General features: G+C 39.1%; 1 pseudogene; it reads left to right on the forward strand.

Annotated features, from left to right (window-relative positions):
* The first annotated feature begins 7593 nt into the window (after positions 1-7593).
* Positions 7594-8678, forward strand: LOC149200647 (eukaryotic translation initiation factor 6 pseudogene; annotated as a pseudogene).
* The last annotated feature ends 8573 nt before the right edge of the window (positions 8679-17251 follow it).

The following is a 17251-nucleotide window of genomic DNA, read 5'->3' on the forward strand; positions in this document are numbered from 1 at the left end:
TGAAGATTGAAGACATTCCGAAAACAGCATTTAGAACTCATGAGGGTCATTATGAATTTTTGGTCATGCCTTTTGGCCTTACCAATGCACCTTCAACATTTCAAGGTTTGATGAATTCAATTTTCAAACCATTCCTTAGAAAATTTGTGTTAGTATTTTTTGATGATATACTAATCTACAGCAAGTCTTGGAAGGATCATGTTGAACATGTTGACAGGGTGCTACAACTATTGAAGAAGAAACAATTATATGCAAAAAGATCCAAATGTTTCTTTGGAGTCCAGGAGGTGGAATATTTGGGTCATATTGTATCTCATGAAGGAGTTAAGGTAGACCCTAGCAAAATTAAAGCCATTAAGGAATGGAAAATCCCCACATCCATAAAGCATCTGCGAGGATTTCTCGGGTTGACAGGGTATTATCGCAAGTTTGTTAAGAATTATGGGAGAATAGCAGCACCTCTAACAACATTATTGAAGAAAGATGCATTTTCATGGACTCCGGAAGCAACAAAGGCCTTTGAACATCTTAAAGAGGCAATGTGCCAAGCACCGGTCTTAGCTACACCGGACTTCACAAAAACCTTTATTGTGGAATGTGATGCTTCAGGAAATGGAATTGGTGCTGTTCTAATGCAAGATGAAAGACCCATTGCTTTTGAAAGTCGTCCAATCAAGGGAAAGTTTTTAAACAAAGCTATTTATGAGAAGGAAATGTTGGCAATACTCCATGCACTTAAGAAATGGCGACCCTACCTAATGGGAAGACACTTCAAGGTAAAAATGGATCATGATAGCTTTAAATACTTTTTAGAACAAAGATTATCCTCTGAAGAGCAACAAAAGTGGGTCACAAAGATGTTGGGTTATGACTTTGAAATCATCTACAAAAAAGGGAAGCAAAATGTGGTGGCAGATGCACTCTCAAGAAAGGATGAGGATGTGGAAGCATTGTTGTGCACCATTTCTATTATCCAACCAGATTGGATAAATGAAGCAAGGGAGGAATGGAAGAATGACGAAGAAGTGTGGGCACTTATTCGAAAGTTACAACAAGATTCCAGTACGTCTGATACATTTAGCTGGCAAAATGATTCGTTATGGTACAAAGATCGCTTATACCTTTGTAAGAATTCCCAGCTAAAACAAAAGATTCTTATGGAATTGCACACTTCTCCCTTAGGAGGGCACTCAGGTTTTTTAAAAACTTACCACAGGGTTAAGAAGGAATTTTTTTGGGATGGCCTTAAATCAGATATTCAAAAGTTTGTGGCAGAATGTTTGGTTTGCCAACAAAATAAAGTTGAAACAATTAAGACACCAGGTCTATTACAACCTTTATCCATTCCAAGCCAACGTTGGGAGGAGGTTTCAATGGATTTTATCACAGGTTTACCCAAGTCTGAGGGAAAGAGTGTCATCATGGTGGTAGTTGACAGACTTACCAAGTATGCACACTTTTGTGATAATTCCATTTAAAGCCAGTACAGTTTCTACTGCATTTATGGAAACAATTCAAAAGCTACATGGAAACCCAAAGCTTATTGTAAGTGACAGAGATCCCATTTTCACTGGAAATTTTTGGACAAAATTATTTTCTTGTCTTGGTAGTCAGTTAGCTCATAGCTCATCTTATCATCCTCAATCTGATGGGCAAACTGAGATAGTAGACAAATGTTTGGAAGGATATATTCGTTGCTTTGTATCTGATAAACAGACACAATGGGTCAAATGGTTACCTCTGGCTGAATGGTGGTATAACACTTCCTTCCATACAGCAACAAAAATGACCCCGTTTGTGGCACTTTATGGGTATCAAGCACCATCCATCACATCATATTTAAGAGAAAATTCTAAGGTTCAGGCAGTGGAACATCACATCGAACATCAACAAAAAGTCCTCCAACTCTTAAAGGATAACCTCGTGTTGGCACAGAATAGAATGAAACAACAGGCAGACCAACTTCGCAGTGAAAGAAGTTTTGATGTAGGTGATTGGGTATTCCTACGGCTACAACCATATAAGCAAATGTCCCTCAAGCAAGCTAAGAAGGATAATAAATTATCACCAAAGTATTATGGTCCGTACAAGGTGTTGCAAAAGATTGGTACTATGGCATACAAATTGGAGCTTCCTGCAGCTTCTCGATTGCACCCAGTTTTCCATGTTTCATGTTTAAAGAAGGTTATAGGCGACAAGCTCCCAGTTCAAACAATATTGCCAGAACTTGACGAGGAAGGAAAAATTATATTGGAACCGGAAGAAGTCCCAGAAACAAGAACTCGACAACTACGAAATCGTTCAATTTCAGAGTATCTTATCAAGTGGAAGAACTTATCCGCTGAAGATTCCACATGGGAGGATGAGAATTTTATGCAGAAGTATCCAGAACTACTCAAGCGTTGAGGACAACACTTTTTTGAAGGAGAGGGGCATGTTGGGTCCCTATAATACTAGTGATTACCCCATTACTATTGTAGTTATACCCCTTATTAATATTGTTGTGCCCCTATTACCCCCATATTGTTATTACTGTGCCCCATAGAATCCCTCTATTGTTATTTTTGTGGCTTTATATTATTATTGTTAGGTCGGTTGGATTATATTGTGACTCCTTAGAATCCTATATATAGAAAGGAGGTTTTGTCATTTGAATCATCCAAGAATTGTTCATTTATGTAATGTAAAGGAGGTTGCCCCCTCAAAGAGGCTGAAATCTAAGGCGTCGATCTATCTTTTCTATCTTTTCTTGAGCTGGTTTCATAACAGAGTGCTCCTTAATGCTTTACGGAGGGATACCTTCAACGTGGAAAAGGGAGGTTTGCAACCTATAGAAGTTTAAGGAAGGCCATCAACCAAAGGAATTCTTAATGTGATTCCCAGAACTCTTCCATATCTAGTAAGAAGTTGAAGTCTTCTGCTAGAGGAAGTGCTCCTTAATGTTTAGAAGAGGGAGACCTTCAACCTAGAAAAGGGAGGTCTACAACGATGGTCTAAGGAATGCCACCAACGAAAGGAATTTTTAGGGGGTTTCTATGTCTTTGGCTACAACTCTGAATATAGGTATGACCATATATGGTTGTAGACTGAAACAACAAGTTTGGGTTGTGGCTCAGGCTCGCTTGATGTGGCTTTGAAACTTGTAGATGACAATAATTCCCTCCCCTTTCGGATACAAGGTGAGAAGATGAGTAAAACTCAACTGCAAGACTTTTCAAATCTCGAGAACAAATTCTCTAATACGAGTGAAATATGTTCTTAGTTATTGAAGCTCATTGCCAAGAAGTGATCCATACAAGGTGAATCTTTGTTATTGTAAGAGGCATGTTTTTGAAGAATCTGTTTGAATCATGATTATGCTCGCCAAAATGCTCACATGGATGAAGATCAAAATAATGATCTTTCACATGGCCAACTCTGTCACAATGTTGGCATTTGACAATTTTTTACTGTGAATGTGAAGGAGCAGGATCTAGACCAAGTGAATATGAACCCTCTTGTATAAATCCAACACTTTGAAATCAGATTCGTTTCGTATACTCTGGAATATGAAAGGACACATCCTTGTCATATCCAAGATCGATTCTTTGCTTGTTGTTGATAAAGCTCTTCCCATTGTCTGATGATGGACTGGGAAGTGTATGATGAATTTCTGCTTTTCAGGCAAATCTTCCCTTTCAATGGCTTGATTAATTTCTGGTAGCTGATGGGAATCTATCTCAATCTAAAAGAGAGGATTTTACTAAATAGTGTCAAGTTCAAAATGATAACTAATCTTCTGTTGAAGCTCATCTCGGTGGAACTAAGATTTTTGTTGCCAAAAATCAATCTTTTCTTGCGCATCTTACAAACATATTTGAATATCAAAAAGTGTGTCCTTGCATAATTTAATTGTGCTTTCAACTGTGTGTTGGGAATTTCTGGTAATTCCAAACAAAAACGAACAGAGAATAATGCTCTGTTTCACGCAAGGAAGCTGAAAATTGTTTGGGAAGAACAGAGTTTCTTACACCCACAAAAAACTTTGTATTCATTAATAAAACAACAGCTGTTACAAATTCCTTCCTCTCATAGAGGGATTACACAGGAACACTTCAGTTCCACACACAAAAAAAAATTTACTTTGTTACTTCTGGAACAATTACTCTATCCCAGCTTACAAATTTACACTGTTGTGTGTAAATATTTCTTACATCCATTGCTGTGTGAAAAACATTTCACTTATTCTTCTTTTTACTCTTCTTGAAAAGATTTACACTGCTGTGTAAAAATTCTTCATACTCTTCATGCATTCGCACTGCTGCGTGTTGCATATTACATTAGATATTCAACAAACAAAACATGATATATTTACGCTGTTGCGTATTCCTTTTTTTCAACAACAGAAATTACATTCGGGCGCTGCTGCGCTATATTGCAGAGGGATTAACACTACTACCATTCTTTTTCTATACTGCTACATATTACATGTTTCAAAACAATAAAAATCATTTCTTCATGCTGCTGCGTGCTCCCTATGCATATTTGCCCTCTTTCATTCGTGCTCTGCTGCGCTACCATTCATGGTCAACAAAACAAAAACAAATGATATTGCCTTCATGCTGCTGTGTGTCTCATTACATTTTCATCTCTCAACAAAGAAACATTATCTCTGCACTGCTGTGCATTACCAAGAGAAATTGACACTGCTGTGTAAAAATTTCTCCCTTTCCGCGCCACTGCGTTTTTTCACATTACATTACAAGTTCAACAAAAAACATAACAATGAATTTTCCTATGCCATACTCCCGTAATTAATAAAATTAAATCTTTCACCTATATTTACCAACCGCTGTAAATTCCAATAATTACTTCACTGGCAAACTGGCGGTCAAACTCAAAACTTTCACTTCACGTCAATCTTCATGTTGCAGGCCTGTACACAACCTTTGGCTTCAATCGACGGTGGTCAGCTTTGCTTTCAATCGAACCGCTAACGGCAATATCGCACAGCCACTTATTACCGAATGTTATGCTCCCGGAAAAAACTGCTTTGGTAAAACTACTATGCACATGTCAATCGATGGATGTTATCACTTCCATTTGAGGAAAAACCACCAACTCGTGAAAAGCAGTGTGGGAAGGCTCAGCGGTTTTTAGGAATTAAATGTTGCACGACAGTTGAAATTAATATTTCAACACTCCCCTTTAATTTCAACTGTTGGGTTATCAGTCATACCCAGATAGTTCCTCAAAAATTCAAAACTTTTCTGCCTATTCGTATCAGCTTTCCTTTCATCGCTTTCACCACTATGCTCAAGCACTCCAATCAATCCTAAGCCACAAAACTATGCCTGATTACTGTTATGGAGAATCAGAGTACTGTCTTTGCAGCTGGCTATATCCATTGGGGCATGATCTGCACTTGTGCTTTCTAGGAAAATCAGTGGGTCATTTGCTCTCAGCGATAATGATCAAGAATTACAGGCTCCCCCTAACTGTATGCATCGTCTCCTTTTGGCAGAGTCTTCTCAAAAAAAGCTTAGATTGGCTGGAGAGCTCAAAGGACTTTCGGACTGTATTTCCTTCCTTCTCCATACTTGTGTAACTTTCTTCTTTTGCATGGTTCTAGCTTGTGTAAGAGCCCATGTTAAGTTACAATTACGTGCTATATGACTAATGTTATGACACTTGAAGCATTCTACATTTTTCATGAATAAGATTTCATGATTTCTTCCTGTAAAATTGTTTCTTGGAGGTTGTCGGAGACTATAACATCTATCTCTATGAGATGCTTTATAGTCTCTTTCCATATGACCAAATTTTGAACAAGAATAACAATAACCAAAAAATGAACTTTGGTACCTGGGAGATGGAGGTTTCCTTGATGTACTTCTGAAGCCTTTCTGCCTTGAGATCCTTTGATGATAACCATTGCCTCTTGCCTCTTTGATATCATATACATTTCTTTTTGGAGTTGGTTTTCTACTTGGAGCAAGATTTCTTGGAGTAGGATTTCTTCTATTGTAGTCTTGATTTTTCTCCTTGCCTTTGCTGGAACTAGGAGCATCACAATTTCTTTCTGGCTTCTTCACATCTCTTTTGCTTAAAGAATTTTCATTCTTGTTTTAGGGTTCTCCTGCATACCCGAGTCCTGATTTATCAGATGGACATCTGTGATAGCTGAGCATGTCATCGAAGGCTTGAGAGCTCTTCAAGATTTTGTTCATCCCTTCAACCTTTTTCTGAGAAATTCCAATCTTTCACACTCATTATTCTTCTTTGCAAGTTGTTCCTCAGTTTCTTCCTTGCTACGAGTAGCTTCAGCTGCTACTATTTTAAGGGAGATTATATCTGACTTCATTTTGAAGATTTCTTCATTATTTTCTTGACTGCTCTCCATTTTCTTCTCAGCTTCTTGTGCCTGTTTCCTGGCTTCTTGTAATTGAGACTTAAGGGAGGAGACCTCTACCTTGTACTGACCAATCTCTTCTTCAAGTGCGTTCACGCTCTTGTGCCTTTGTTCAAGTTTACTTGACAAGGTATTTCCCTGCTTCTTTGCTTTATTCAATTGATTTGTCATGGATATGACTTCTTCATGATGCTTCCTTTTGCTTTGATGAAATTCCTTCTTAAGTTTGGCAAGCTCTTCATCCCTTTCTTGTACTTGAAGCTTGATGAGGTCAACTTTCTTCCTTGTTTGATCTTGGTTACCAACTGGAGCTATCTTCTTAAGTGCCTCATTTTCCTTTTTCAAATTGTTAATCTCTTCCATGGCAGTCATAAGTTGAGCGAGGAGTTCTTCTACAAAGTCATTTTCATTCTTTTCATCTTCTAGGTCTGCTTCAGCCTTGATGTCATCATTCTCATTTTCAACTTCTATGATGGGTTCAGGATCTCCTTCTTGATTGATGGTCATGGTTAGTGCTCCTTTTGAGTGAAGGTCATGAAGTTTGTCCCATATATCCTTTGCTGATGAATGTTTTCCAAGATTCTTCTTTACAGAATCAGGTAGCCCATTCAAGATTGTCTTTGCTGCTTTTGCATTGTATTCCTTGGATTCTCTATCCATCCTGCTATTGTTAGCCTCTCTCATAAAACAATAATAAATCCAAAAATAAATTAATTAATTAAATATTCCAAGTTAGGAATTTGTGCCTAACTCTTGGGTTGTTCCTCTAAGATAGGAATTAGTTTAGGTAACTCCTATATTGGTGTGTGTCTGGTGAGAAATTATCTCAACCAAAGGAGAAATTATCTCAACCAAAAGTGTCTAAGATAGCATGCACTATCTTGACAACACTGTCTCTCATCTATTTATTTGTAACATTATATTCAATTGTTTTTTGTGATGTATGAAAGTGAGAGAGAAGCATGAGGCTTCAGCCTTTTTCCGCCAATATTGTGTCTCTAATGTTTATGTGTATTTTTCTGTAATCTCTTTGAGTTTATTTCATTTTCATCATGTGGTATCAGAGCTAGATCTGAACCTGTGTTGTGAGGAGGTGCATCTGGATGTTAACCGAGCTATTGCAACCTGAGTATTCTGGACGGAGCAATCTGCCTATGCAGCCGTAATTTGTCCTGTGTATGCAGCCGTAATTTGTCCTGCGTATGCGTATTCCCATCTCCATTGCGGCCGTGAGCCTCCATAGAGGAATAGTAAAATACTGTGCTGCTGGCGAAGAGTCATCCAAATTCCAGTGGCCCCACGTTCACGCGGGCAAAGACTGTCATAATCAGACCCATTCTTCTTCTTCGTACTTTTGCAGAAGTTATTGTGTTAGGTATCACCGTCCGCCGCCCATGTTTAGCAAAGTCGCGACCAAATTATGAGGCGTCTTCGCTATTGACATGGGTGAACAGTGATCCATTGGAGATTGAATATTTCCTCGTTCAAGAATCTACTCTTCTGTCTCGATCCGCTGGCACAACTCACTTATTTGAATGCTCAATGGAAAGTGCTATTGTATTCATAGCCATTATATTGTTGGTTCTGCTCTCTGTCTCAGTGAGCTGGCAGATGTTATTCCTGTTATGAAGACATCTATAGGAGGCACCAGGATTGTTGGTCGTCTTTGTGCTGGGAACAAAAATGGTCTTTTGCTGCCAAATACAACTACCGACCAAGAGCTTCAACACCTGAGGAATAGTTTTCCTGATGAAATTGTGGTGCAACGTGTTGAAGAACGACTATCTGCGCTTGTGTGGTGTGCAATGATCATGTTGCTCTCATTCATACCGACCTGGACAGGGAGACAGAAGAATTAATAGCAGACGTTCTGGGAGTTGAGGTTTTCAGGCAAACTATTGCGGGAAATATTCTTGTTGGGAGTTATAGTGTTTTCTCCAATAGGGGTGGTCTGGTCCATCCACACACTTCAATAGAAGATCTGGATGAATTATCAACTCTTCTTCAAGTACTCCTTGTGGCAGGCACTGTTAATCGTGGAAGTGAAGTAATAGGCGTTGGAATGATTGTAAATGATTGGACAGTTTTTTGTGGTCTGGACACAACTGCCCGAGCCTACGATGACGCTGTGAGATACATATCTTGAGCATTGACAGCTTCTGTTCCAAATCTGCTATTTTCTTAGTTCTTTCATCAACTATTCTCTGTATTCCTGCCAATGCTGCAGATGACTCAGCTGCACGCTGCTCTAATTCTGTTTCCCTCTCCATGGCTGCCATTCGAGTAGCATTATGAGCTGCACGCTCCTCCTCTTCCCTTCTTTCAGTTGATGCCAACTCTTCACGGAGTGCCTGTATCATTCTTGCCTCTGATTCTTTTACAGTTCCAGTTTTAGATCGTGAGACTGTAAAATGCAACTTCGGAGCTGAAAATGACATCGTGACAGTAGAGCTGCTTGCAGGGAAGGAATCTTCAATGGAGACTTCAAATAGGGATAGTACTGGATATGAATATGAGAAAAATCAATCATGTACTCCAAAGTAATATTTTACTTTGCCAGTGATTGAGTGAGTGCAGGTAATTTTTGAATAAAATTTTTTCTTTTAAGAAGTTCTGGAACTTTGAGAATATTCCATGATGATGTTGTCAATGTGAAATATGATGTACTCAGTGATTAATAAAGATATCATTTTTTTTTGGTGTTGATGTGTCCTAGATCCGCCCGAAATTGAATAAGGGGATCTAAGGTACACTATGTGTGCTTGATGGCGCATGTGTTTTATGGATTCATGTTTTTGCTTATGATTTGTGTCTAGTTTTGACACATAAATGATCTCATTTAACACACATAAAGTTCAATGCAAGCAGGCACAACACATGTAACAAAATAGCTGCAAGGAAGGATAATTAAGCTCAACACATGCATTTGGGTCACTACAACAAATAATCAAAGTTTTCAACATCGACATTCTACCTCAACAAACAATTTCACTCAATACAATCAAGTTCATGAATCTGCGAACTCCAGCATTTCAAAGCAAAGTCTACATCACTACATTCAAGTTAATGAATCTATAAACTTCAACGTTTCAGCGCACAGTCTACATCAACATTGTTGAACTTGTAATCAAACTCAAATCACATTGAATTGTAAGGGTGCATTCTCGATTGAAACCGACACCCATGTTTTGATTTGATCAGAAGTCAAGCACGTCAATTCTCTTCAACTTAGTCAAATTAAGACAAGTGAATTCCTTGTTTTATGTGAGTCATTAAAACCATTGTAAGCTTTTTTGGGTGCATTTTCGACAGTGTTCGACACCCTTCCTTTAAGCAAAATCAAGTGAACACACGAATTTTAACTCTAAATAAAACAAACAACAAAGCGAGCGTGAATTTCAGAGTTTAAGCAAGAAAGTTCTACAACTCTAGCAAGTGTTCTCAGCAAGTACAATAAGCAACAAATCAAGCGAGCATGCCATTCAAGTCCCATATCAAGCGAGCCTGTCATTCAAGTAACAAAATCAAGTGAAACAGTTCAAAGCACGACAACTACGACAAGAGAGCCTGATTTCAAGTAAGCAAGTTCAGATGGCGCAACATATTCAGTGGTTAAACATTATTCATAGTTTGATCATCTCCAGTGATGAAGACATGGTGCACATCAGCAAAGAAACTCTTGCTGATCTTTCACGGCATCTACAACAAACACATGAAACCATTGAGTTTCTTCACCTAGAGTCGCAACTACAAAGGGATGAGCTGCAACGAAAGAGTGCTTCTTCCAAGTCATTCAACCATACAGATGAAGATAAAGATGTTGATTCCAAATCGCTCATCCAAACAACTTCAAGTATCGAATTTGTTCATGATCAAATTCAAATTTCTTCCAAACCCATCATCAAGCCCTGGGAATAAATTCAAAATAACAAGAATCGACGAGGCTTAGGATATGTCACTGATGACACCAACTTACATATCCCAGATTATTCCAAGCCAATTAAGTTTGTGAGTGCAGGATTTCTTGACCAACTCATCTCAGAAGGTTCTGAGAAAATTGCAGACAAACAGAATTGCATGCAACCTGAAGTTCATGTTCAACCGAAATGCTCTCATTGTCAAAGAGCCGGTCATATGGAAGATCAATGTTTGATCTCCATCCGTGTTGCCATTGTGGCAAGCCCAATCATTCCTCAGAAAAATGTCGCAACCAACAAAAATCAGCTAGATTGAAGATACATTATGAATGGATCGATCCTTGGGAATGGTCATCCACAGTCAAACGCTTGTCTCAGTTCTACAACCGACTGCAATCACACATAGTGCAGCCAGCAGTGAACCGATGATGGTACTCTCATGCAGTTGAATGAGGGAGTACGACAGTGAAACTCTCCTACACCTGAAGGGGGGGAGTTCAAATATATTTTGCAGAAGATTGTCTCTCCTTTCAGCTACCAAAGGGGGGAAAATGTTAATGAAATTGACAAGTGGTTGTCAGACTGAAAGTCTCGACAAACATCAGCGAAGCAGCCAGTGGGCATCTTCATCAACCAGTGGGCATTTGTCATCAGCAGTGAGCATCAGCAAATTCGCCAGTGGCGATCGACAACCAAAGCAGCAGTGAGCAGCTTTCATCATAGCAAAAGCAACATTGAGTTGTTTTTCGACATCTTCAGCCAGTGGGCAATCATCATCAGCCAATACGCCAGTGGGCGTTCATCAAATTGTGTTAGTGGACACTGGATGCTGTTTTCAAACAAAGGACAGTTGGATCCTTTTGCGGCTTGGCACGTGATGGAGTTGTCAAGCAACATTCAGAGATGAATCAGGCATGCAGCTGATTCATGTTCTCTTCAAATTTGAGTTTTTTCCAGCATCCAGTTTTGGCGGTTTTTTCAGGCAATGTTTTTGAGGATCAACATGAGAACTTGGAAGATGGTTCCTCATTCTTATTTTGGATTTATCATTGAAGGGGGGAATGTTAGCCTCTCTCATAAAACAATAATAAATCCAAAAATAAATAAATTAATTAAATATTCCAAGTTAGGAATTTGTGCCTAACTCTTGGGTTGTTTCTCTAAGATAGGAGTTAGTTTAGGTAACTCCTATATTGGTGTGTGTCTGGTGAGAAATTATCTCAACCAAAGGAGAAATTATCTCAACCAAAAGTGTCTAAGATAGCACGCACTATCTTGAGAACACTGTCTCTCATCTATTTATTTGTAACATTATATTCAATTGTTTTTTGTGATGTATGAAAGTGAGAGAGAAGCATGAGGCTTCAGCCTTTTTCCGCCAATATTGTGTCTCTGATGTTTATGTGTATTTTTCTGTAATCTCTTTGAGTTTATTTCATTTTCATCAGCTATCATCAATCACTGATTCCCAAATTTCAATCCCTTGAGACTGTAAGAAAGTCCTCATTCTTGCTTCCCATATATTAAAGTTCCCATTGAGCCTTAGAGCCTCATCAAATTGATTGACTTCTATTTTAGTAGTAGAGGGAGACACATCCTTAGGAGGATTGGAGACTTTCTTCCTTGACCTCGCCATTCTTGCACTCTTAACTGTGCTTCAAAATACTTGACTATGTATTTAAAATAACTGACTGTCCTCAACAATAACACAAAAAATGACTTGAAAAATACCTTGGATTTTTCTTGACTGAGTCTTCACTTTGCTGAAGAAGCTGCTGTAGCAAGAAACCTTCCTTCAGCTTTTTCGACACCTTCAAAGAGCCTGGACAAGCTCCGATACCATGTTGGGAATGTCTGGTAATTCCAAACAAAAACGAACAAAGAACAATGCTCTGTTTCGCACGGGGAAGCTAAAAATTGTTTGGGAAGAACAAAGTTTCTTACACCCACAAAAACATTGTAATCATTAATAAAACAACAGCTGTTACAAATTCCTTCCTCTCATAGAGGGATTACACAGGAACACTTCAGTTCCACACGCAAAACAAAAATTTACTCTCACTTCTGGAACAATTACTCTATCCCAGCTTACAAATTTACACTGCTGTGTGTAAATATTTCTTACATCCACTGCTGTGTGAAAAACATTTCACTTCTTCTTCTTTTTACTCTTCTTGAAAAGATTTACACTGCTGTGTAAAAATTCTTCATACTCCTCTTGCATTTTCACTGTTGCGTGCTGTATATTACATTAGATATTCAACAAACAAAACATGATATATTTATGCTACTGCGTATTCCTTTTTTCAGCAACGGAAATTACATTCAGGTGCTGCTGCACTATATTGCAGAGGGATTGACACTGCTACCACTCTGTTTCTCTGCTACTGCATATTACATGTTTCAGAACAATAAAAAACATTTTTTCACGCTGCTGCGTGCTCCCTATGCTCCCTATGCATATTTGCCCTCTTTCATTCGTGCTCTGCTGTGCTACCATTCATGGTCAACAAAACAAAAACAAATGACATTACCTTCACGCTGCTGCGTGTCTCATTACATTTTCATCTCTCAACAAAGAAACATTATCTCTGTACTGATGTGCATTACCAAGAGAAATTGACACTGCTGTGTAAAAATTTCTCCATTTTCCGCGCTGTTGTGTTTTTTCACATTACATTGCAAGTTCAACAAAAAAACATAACAATGCATTTTCCTATGCCATACTACGGTAATTAATAAAATTAAATCTTTCACTTATGTTTACCAACCGCTGTAAATTCCATTAATTACTTCAGTGGCAAACTGACGGTGAAACTCAAAACTTTTACTTCACGTCAATCTTCATGTTGCAAGCCTGTACACAACCTTTGGCTTACTTTGCTTTCAATGGAACGACTGACAGCAATATTGCACGGCAACCGAACGTTATGCTCCGAGAAAAAACTGCTTTGGTAAAACTGCTATGCACGTCAAAAACCACCAACTTGTGAAAAGCGGAAGGCTCAGCTATTTTCAGGAATTAAATGCTGCACTACAGTTGAAATTAATATTTCTAACACTGTGGACACTTTAAAGTTCTTAATAACTCTAATAAATGATCAATTTTAGCCATTTAAAACTTTAAAAATATGTCGTAACTCCACCTTAGGTTTCGAGACAATATTAGTTAATCCACTCTTCTTGAGTAAAATAATTCAAAGACAAGAAGAGGGAAGAATTCAGTGCACGAAGGTTTATTTACACCATCAAATGAGACTAATCGTTTGAGCAACGATTTCAGAATGATCAAAATTCAGTAACTTACTGTTATCAAGATTGTAGGCCTCTTCGGGTCTCGAGGACACAACTAAAGGAATGGATTGTTTTAAAATGACATTATCGGTCTCTTTGTATGGTTGCTTGGCCTCGATGCTGGAATGATCTCTTTCCTTCTCAGATTATTGGAAAATGAACCAACCATAATAATTTTCAAATTAATGGTAGAATAATCATTAACCTTGACTCCGGATCTTTCAAACCTTCCTCTTCATAAACTTGTAGTAGACACTAGACGATATGAGAAGACATGATCAATTGTCTCTATGGACATGTTGAAAAGATAACTCCTTGAATTTTCTAACAACTCAACCACCTATTAAGCGAGTAGAATAGTTTTCAAATCCTCACGGTCGAGAGAGCAGTAGCTTTGGAAGGTGTGAGAAAGACGCAAGAAGTGCAGAATATAGATATTGTGTTGCACTCGACTCGCGTTATCTATGCGTAGAAATGGAACTGCTCTCTTATGGAACGACAACTTCAGGTTTGCAACACATTCAATACGACATAGTTGACTGAAAAAAATACCTTAATCAATGCAGCGTGATGAACAAAAGACACCACCCATGTTAAAAGGCCAATGAACCAGCTTATACAGTCTTCAAAACTCATGATATTATGTTACCATACATTGTTTCAATGTAGAGAAGGAACATTATGAGGTGCACATATCAAGAGAGGTCCTTCTAAATAATGCACAGACGCACTGTCAAACGTAGAGAATGAGCCACACGACATCTAATATGTACCAATGTCTTTAAATATTTAAATGACGATTCAACGAATGTTCCACAATTCTGATAAATCAATTCAACGCACATGCCAAGACTACTTCAATGGTGTTCGCAGTTCGGCTTTACAAGTCAGTGAGGAACCATAGTTCAGGGCCAGCATTCAACACTACAACACTTCCGCGTACTCGAACTTCTCCATTGGCATAGTGTAAACTTCGAACGAAAAACCATCAAGAACCACATTCATAACTAAGTTGAAAGGTCTTTACTTAGGTTCAAGTCCTCCATTTCTTTCATCGTCGTCCTCAACTTTATCCTCTTCCACAGGTTGCCGAAGGAAATTGCACATTAGAGCTTGAAGGCTTATAACTTTCTCCCACATAAATTCCCTTTTCTTTTACAAATTTTAGTTCTCTTCTTGTAAAAGACGTTGTCGGTCTCGAGCTGCTCGTTGAGGTTGTGGAGAACCTAGACGTGGGTTTTTTTAGAAGAGATGCGCATTCACCATAGCTTCTTGAGCACATTTAACAGGAGCTATAAAAATCACTGAAATTGTTCATGGCCATCGAATAATGGATGGGCGCGCACCATTCGAGCATGCAAAGAGGCCTTCTCACAGAAATGTGATGTTTGTGCAGTTGCAGGTCAATTTTTTATTCTCTGTTGAATGATCTCGACCTAATGGCCTTTAAGGAAAAACATCATAATTATTTCCTTTTCTCTGTGAGAAGATTCTTTGGAGTCAGTGTGACACCGCATTCCTGAAAATCAGAAAGGGTTATGTTCTGAGAGGTGTTTCTGCTTGACAGGGATGGCAGAGTTGGATGGAGCTGAAGTGTGCAGGGAGAATTACGGCTGAAATAGAGTGCACTTAACAAATCTGTGAAGATACCGTGAAATCATAAAGGTAACACGCATAATAACAAAGTTCTTAGTACCAGGAAGACCACAAAACAAGCAGACTATGTATGACAACAATTCTGATGAGCAAAGGCCAGAAAGATAGGCCACAGAAAGAAGTGGCTGATACCAGTTTAGACACACAGAGCGCGGGAGAGCATGCGTCTTTCCAAAGAGATTTAGACACCTGTACACAGTCCCTTTCAGGTGCTTGGACACTCGTCGTGGTTGGGCTTCTGTCAGGAATTTATGCGGTCAATTTTCTGGTCATAAGACTGTCTACAAGCTCCCGCTACCTTCTGTTTTCGACGGGGTTCCGTGCATGCTTTTACAGTAGCCTTTAGGCATTTGGACACTCGTTATGGCTAGGCATCTGGTGGGAGTTTGACTTGGCTCGCAAGACTTCTCACAAGCGTTAGCCACCTTGCGTTTTTCTTGCGTTAATCTTACAGATGATTGGCTTAAGAGTTTTGGGTGGGTGTCAGCTTTCAAACATCTATCTATAGTCTCCTACAAGTTTTCAATACATGCATGGACACCTGGAGCGGGGTTAGATGGTTTTACGTTGCTCCCTGAGCACATAAATATTCCTTTGGTACATCGTCCCGTGTTTTCTTCACATCCGGGGCCTTGCGGCTTTTGGCTGTTTCAACCTGGACTGTTTCTGGGATCTCTTATCTCTGGTTTCTGTAAATTTGGGTTGCTTTTTATGGGTTTCTCCTATTCTTCGATAAGTTTTCTCTCTAGAATGTTCAAGGTCGCTCTCTCCTGCTGCTCCGGTAATTGCTCCAGTGAGGTCAGTTTTTCTTTTCTCTTCTCTTGCTTAATGTAATATCCGGTTTTAGGTTAACATTTATATGGTATTGTGTATACAGGCTCTGGTTCTGAATGCTGGTTCATATATATAGAGCTGAAATAGGCCTTTTAGTGATCTTGATTTAGAAATGCTGAAGTCAATTTTTAGTAAGATAAAGAACTCCATAGTTTTTTACAGTCCCTGCTCTGATTTTCGCATTAGAATAGGGAACTGGTGGTGTGTTTTTCAACTCATCTGCTGTTGTATTGACTGCCAAAACTATCCTTTGGCATAGAGTTCCAAGCTTCGTTTCCTCTGTCAAGAGCTGGTTTAAATCTAATGGTCGGAAAACCTCTCTGGTTTAGAGTCTCCTATCTTTTCCGATGACCTGAAAAATTCAAATTTCTCGGACAGATTTTAGTCTCTGTCTATCACAGCTGCTCTGGTACTTTTTTTCCTGATAAGTATACCTGTCCTCATTGAATATGGTATGGTTTTTCTGTCCTATACTGTCATTTCTTAAGGTTATTCTCCCTAGACTGACAGCTGAACCGCCCCCATTTTCCTTTCTGGAGTTTTCTTACTTGCAAATTGTGTCACATCTCGTCGATCCTCATTAAGTCCTCCTATCTTTCTGTGTACTTTTCTCTGGATCGGATCCACGGACTTGATCTTTCCTGATCGGGATCATTTAATTTCCTTATTTCTCTGGGCTTTACTCTTTTTGGGGGTCTGTTCTGAAAGATATCGGATAGGATTGCGCCTGTACTGGTGCTGGGGTGGGTGATCCCATAGCGCCGTCGTTGGTCAGGCTGAGTCATATCATACTTTATGATGGTGGATGAGTCTGACTCATCTGCCACGAGGGCACTTGTACAGGCTGCCATCCAAGCTGAGGAGGCGCGGGAAAAAGCCTCTTCCCTTACAGGCTGGCAAGCAACGGTGGAAGAAATGATAATTAATCCAACCTGTATCGAATCGCACCGGTCTAATAAGAACTCCTTCAGAAAAGTTGGCTCCCCCTCTCGTCTATTCAACAAATCCAAGCATCCTGTTAAGACAGCCCCTCCTCCGAAAGCTGTCTCTGTAGACGGTGCCACCCTATCTGAAAGAATCGACAGCCTGAAGAATCTTGCTCTAGTGGAAAAGTGGCAATTTCCCGAAATGGACGATCTGGTTATGAGAAAATGGTTGT

The sequence above is a fragment of the Pinus tabuliformis genome, chromosome 2_1 (genome assembly GCF_031772625.1).
Source record: "Pinus tabuliformis cultivar Carrire ecotype Pingquan chromosome 2_1, CPIR1, whole genome shotgun sequence".
Taxonomy (NCBI): Eukaryota; Viridiplantae; Streptophyta; class Pinopsida; order Pinales; family Pinaceae; genus Pinus; species Pinus tabuliformis.